The sequence below is a fragment of the Myotis yumanensis genome, unplaced genomic scaffold, assembly GCF_028538775.1.
Source record: "Myotis yumanensis isolate MYYU_CA2020_CCGP unplaced genomic scaffold, mMyoYum1.0.hap1 SCAF_3, whole genome shotgun sequence".
NCBI classification, from domain to species: Eukaryota; Metazoa; Chordata; class Mammalia; order Chiroptera; family Vespertilionidae; genus Myotis; species Myotis yumanensis.
In genome coordinates, this window is record NW_027223754.1 from 128,845,664 (window position 1) to 128,851,735 (window position 6,072).

A 6,072-nucleotide genomic window follows, 5' to 3' on the forward strand; every position below is an offset into this window, starting at 1 on the left:
GCTAGAGCTGGTGGACAAAATTATCATTCTGTATCACTTGCAACATAAGAGATGGTTGCAACATAATAAAATTAAGAAATAATGAAATACAGACATAGCATCATGCTTATAAAGAAGAGAGGCATAAGTGTAGTTAGTTGAAAGTATTTATTAGAGGTTCAATAAAAATCAGTTTATATAGCACATCTTTCTAAGGTGACAGCACTGTGTAATGAGAAATCTAGAGTTACATTTAAAATATATAACAAATAGTTATCTTAAATAAACTTAACCAATGATATGAAAGACTTGTTCACTGAAACTACAAATATTACTAAAAAAGTTAACACAAATCAATGGAAAGACATCTCATGTACATGGATTGAAATACTTAATATTGCTAAAATGTCAACCTACCCCAAACAATCTACAGATCCAATACAATCACTATCTAAAGAGATGGTTTTTTTTTGTAGAACAACCCATCCTAAAACTCATATTGAAACTCAAAAGACCTAAAATAGGCAAAACAATCTTCAATACAAAAATCAAAATTTGAGGTCTCATGCTTTCTGATTTCAAAACTAAATACAGAGCCACAGTCATCAAACAGTGTGTTCTAGTCTACTGTTGAAACTTTCCATTTTGTTTTTTATTGTAGCTATGTCATTTTTTATTTCATCTTGATTCTTACATAAGTTGTTGATTTTTCATCCATTTGGTTTATGAACTTTATGACCCTTACTCTGAATTCTTTTTCTGAAATATTGCATGCATTCATTTCATTTAGTTTCTTTTCTGGCGATTCCTTCTTTTCTTTCCTTGGGGGATTGTTTCTTTGTCTCCCCATTTTTGCTGTCTCTTTCTGGCCCTGGGCACTCTGCTTGGGGTTTGAGAAGTTGAAGACCCTATCTGGGCAATGGTCCAGAAACTGTTAGCCCAGAGGCTAGGTCTGCCTTGAGTCTCACGCCTTTATTGTCTCTGCTCTGAGTTATATCACCTTCTCCCATGGATTTGGTCCCTCAGTTGTCTGCTTCAGATGCTTGGGGTAGTGGGAGCATGTGCATAGTTCCTCTGGTGTGTCACTCCCAGTGAGAACTCAGAGATTTGTGTGGCCCTGATACCTGTGGCAGGATGGTATTCTAGGCCCATTTGGCAGCTCAAAAAATATGGAACCCTTCAAGGATTTGGATGTTATCCTTACGCAGGGTCCATGCTAATCTTCTCTGTATCATTCCAATTTTAGTATATGTGCTGCCAAAGCTAGAGCTGTAAGGCAAGTTCTTAAAAGCAAAGAATTGAACATACATGTTGTGTTTTTTTGTATGACATAATAAATTATATAAAAAGAAAAAAATATGTGTTTTGTTTTTGTTATAGGATACCTACTGTTATTACTTCTTACCATTTCATCATTAAATAATGAAATAAAAACATTCAGTTTGTTGGATGTAGATGTCTAAATACAAACATAAGTTTTATTGCTTCTTTTAATAAAAAGTGGTTCCACATTCATTAAAAAAAATCTTAAAAAGAATAAAATGGAAAAGTTAACCACTGTTAATACCTTAAGGATTATCTATCTTCATCTAATATCTCTTTCTCTCTCTCTCCCTATATATAATGGCTCCCTATGTAAAATCATATATAGAGAGATACATTTATACATGCAATAACAGAAAGAGAGAGCATTTTTATTTTGCAAAATGAGTTCTAGAGATTGGTTGAACAACAATACGACATACTTAAAACTACTGGAGAGCAAAATGCAGACCCAGTGCATGTTCTCTCGGGCTTTGAGTCTAGACTAGCACTAGCATTAAGACAGAAGCAAGTAATTTAACCTCTGTGGGTCTCAGCTTTCTATGCTGTGAACTAGGGTGATGAGACCTACTTTGTTGGTGGTTGTGAACACATATAAGATTATGCAGGAAGGAAGCCTAGCATAGGTCATACATAAATGATCTTCAACAAGAGAAATTCAATAGGAAGACAAATATAGTCAACCCATGATAACAATTCCCCTCTGAACATTCTCAGCCTCACAGATGTGCACGTTATGGTGCAACTCTGGGTGTCTTGTCCTTGTTATTGACTGGCTTAGGAATGAGGACCTGATTCCAGATAAACCAATTATGTTTTTACCTGGGATTTTAAAAATATTAGACCTAAGGGAGCAGTATATGCCTTCTCTGGTGGTAAGACTGAGAGAAATAAGATCAGGAAGCCCTGCACTAAGATCATCTCTCCCACCACCTCACCCCAACACTGTGGAAGGAGCTGGTCTACAGCAGAAATAAATCAAGAAAAAACATATAAAGAGAAACTGAAATAAAGGGTGGGAAAACAGAATGAATGTATTTATAAGATGATTTTGTTGGATGTTGCAAAAATCATTGCAAAAATATGTAACAAGATATTAAAAAACAAGTCAAAGATGTCTTGATATTCATATTAATACTACAAGTAAAAATCTTTTTGAAATAAATTTTATACAGGTATTTCCTAAAAGTACATTTTTTGTTTATTTATAAATTAAAAGTACTTTACCAAGTAAAAAAAAATAGTTACTTTTTTTTGGTTTGTTTTACTCAAAGTGAAATACTCTTGATAATGATATGGAAAACATGCAACATTTCCTGTGACACATGATAACTTGAACTATATAGTAATTGGACTACAGAGCAAAAATACAAATATCTGATGTAGTCAAGAAATTGAAGTATAAACACATTAAATACTGTAAAGTTTCTTTAAACACCTTTACTTCGAAGAAAAAAAATTCGTAAGAATCAGCAAACTATATTTTCCTCTTCTGAAATAAATGTTTCTTACTTATCTACACTAATAAAAGAGAAAGATGGTAATTAGTGTACGACCGCTACCCTTCCCATTGGCTAATCAGCATATCCTTATGCAAATTAACTGTCAGCCAAGATGGTGGCCGGCAGCCATGCACTGAAGCGAACAGGGAGGCTTGCTTGCTCCAGTGATGGCTGACTCTAACGTTCCCCGCCTGAGTTGCCGGCCTCTCAGCTGCAACTCTAAGCAACTATGTACTATGTTGCAAATAAGAAGCTAAACAAAACCCCAGAAACCGGCTTTCAGTCAGCCAGGTTCAGCCAGCCTGACCGAAACATTGTATCAAATACAGAAGGAAAAACAAAGGCCAGAAACCAGCTTTTAGCGGCGAGGCCTCAGAGCTAAAGCTGGCCCAGAATAAAAAAAGAAAAAAAGAAGCTGTTGGGAGCTTTAGTCACCCACCAGCCAGAAAACGGCCCTCAGCCCCTCACCCAGACGGGCCAGGCACCCCAGTGGGGACCCCCACCCTGATCCAGGACACCCTTCAGGGCAAACCAGCCAGCCCCCACCCATGCACCAGGCCTCTATTATGTATAGTAAAAGGGTAATATACCTCCCGCAACCGGGATCAGTGTGACAGGGGGCAGCGCCCAAACCCCCTGATCGCCCTGTGGCTCTGTGAGTGACAGGGGGCGGGGCCACAACCTCCCTATCCGCCCTGCTCTGTTCGTGACAGGGGAAGGCACCCCAACCCCCTGATCAGTCCTGCTATGTGCCTGATAGGGGGGAGCTCCTCAACCCCCTGATTGCCCTGTGGCTCTGTGTTTGACAGGGTGCGGGGCCCCAACCCCATGATCGACCCTGCTCTGTGAGTGACAGGGGCAGCGCCCCGCCCCCCCCCCATGGACCCTGCTCTGTGTGTGACGGGGTAGAGCCATAACCTCTCCATCGGCCCTGCCCTGAGTGTGACAGTGGTGGCACCCCAACCTCCTGATCGGCCCTGCTCTGTGGGTGATAGAGGGTGGCGCCCCAACCCCCCTCCACGGGCCTTGCTCTGTGTGTGACAGAGTAGAGCCATAACCTCCCCATTGACCATGCTCTGTGTGTGACAGGGGGCGGTGCCCCAACTCCCCTATCGGCCCTACTCTGTGAGTGACAGGGAGGAGCTCTCCAAGCCCCTGATCAAACCTGCTCTGTGTGTGACAGGGTATGGAGACCCAACCCCCCTGATGGGCCCTGCTCTGTGAATGACAGGGGGCAGCGCCCCAACCCCCTGATTGGCCCGGCTCTGTGCGTCACAGGGGGCAGCGCCCCAACCTCCTGAGTGTCCCTGCTCTGTTTGTCAGAGGTGTTGGCGCTGCAACCTCCCCATTGACTCTGCCTTGAGTGTGACAGGGGGCGGCTCCCCAACTCCCCAATCGGCCCTGCTCTGAGCCCCACCAGGGGCTGCACCTAGGGATTGGGCCTGCCCTCTGCCACCCGGGAGCAGGCCTAAGCCAGCAGGTTGTTGTCTCCCGAGGGGTCCCAGACTGCGAGAGGGCACAGGCCGGGCTGGGGGACCACCCTCCCCTCCCGAGTGCACAAATTTTTGTGCACCGGGCCTCTAGTTCCTTATATAATATCCTAAACTTAAGAGCTACAGTCCAGTTATCTATTACTGATTTCCATAAAAATAGTTGTATTTATTAACGGCTTAAGAAACAAATATTCCTAATCATATTAGAAGTGACATATTTGAATCAATATAGTTGATTTTATTATAAATAATAAATTTTACTTGAAAGTCTCATTTTTTTAATTCTTAAATTACTTAAAGGCAATTAAAGAAAGAAGTTTATGATCTAGGTAAACACAATCTAAGAGATAACTTAAACTCCATTGCTGAAATAATACTCCTCTTGCAGGTACACAAGCGATTATAGTAACACATAAAAAATAAATACATCCTCTATTAGAATATATGTAGAAAATTGTGGCAACAAATTTTCAACCCAAATTTCCATTCCAGTTGTTCTGAGTTGCTCCCAGCTTTCAGAATTGCTATCTACCATGTATATGACATATGAACAATTTAATACATTTCTAAGTACAAATAAAGTCGTTTAGTTTACATATCAATAAGGCTTATGTTAAATGTAAACATTTAAGTGAGTAGTGAAATATATTAAAGTAAATAATCTTTTTAATTCTTAATTGACAATTACAGCAAATGCCAAGTGGGGCAAAAGTAGGTCTACAGTGTTTCATATGGAAAATGTATAAATGAATAAATTTTATAAATTTAAATTTATAAAAGGAATTTTGAGATCATGTACTTGAATTTTCTTTATTTCTTCATTTCTTGTCTTCCCCAAAGTCAGTGATTGCAGATCTAGAAACAACATTTTTAGTTTAGTACTGATTTAAACATACCATACTATGCCTTCGTGTAGGGAAAAAGCCTAGAAATACCGATATCTTTACATAATATCAACCAGCTACACGAAAATTTTAATAATTATATCAAATCAGAGTGTGAGGCACTCCAGGTGCAAAAATAATAAAGAAAAATACTAACTATTCCTGCAAAGTCTTAGAAGCAATTCAGTAGGAAAGCTAAAATCAATCAAATGAGAGAAAAAATTATACACATAGTAAAACATGATATGGCATAAGAGAGTTATAAACAAAGTAAAATTAAGAATCCAAAGTATGGATTTGGTAGTCACTAAATCTATTCTGGAGCAGCAAAGTTTATAAGAAAATAAAATTACTTCATAATAATAGCTGGCTATATCCTACTTAGAAGAGCAAGGTTAAGCCTATTCTTCAGCACCAGTGGAGTGAAGACACATTGTATACCAGGGAACGTTAAATTCAATCTCTTTAAAATGACTATGCAAGTTGTATGAGTTCCCTGTAACTGTTGGAGATTAAACCCTTATCAGAGATAATATTGGCAAATAGGTTCTCCCATGCAGTGGGCTTTCTTGTTGTTTTGTTCATGGTTTCTTTTGATATGCAGAAGCTTTTTGTTTTGACCCCATCCCATTAGTTTATTTTCTCTTTAGTTTCCATTGCCCTAGGAGCTGTATCGGTGAAAATATTGCTTCGGCATATGTCTGAGATTTTGCTGCCTGTGAGTTCCTCTAAGATTTTTATGGTTTTCCTTTCCCATCTTACGTTTAAATCCTTTATTTATTTTGAGTTTATTTTTGTGTATGGTGTAAGTTGGTTATCTAGTTTAATTTTTTTGCATGTATCTGTTCAATTTGCACACCATTTACTGAAGAAACTGTCTTGACTCCATTG

The 6,072-nt window shown here is 39.2% G+C and overlaps 1 non-coding gene across 1 annotated transcript; it reads right to left on the minus strand.

The window, feature by feature from the left end:
* Positions 1 to 1,142: 1,142 nt before the first annotated feature.
* Positions 1,143 to 1,249, minus strand: LOC139007776 (U6 spliceosomal RNA). Its single transcript, XR_011470938.1, has one exon. It is a non-coding gene; the product is annotated as a U6 spliceosomal RNA (small nuclear RNA).
* Between the last annotated feature and the right edge of the window lie 4,823 nt (positions 1,250 to 6,072).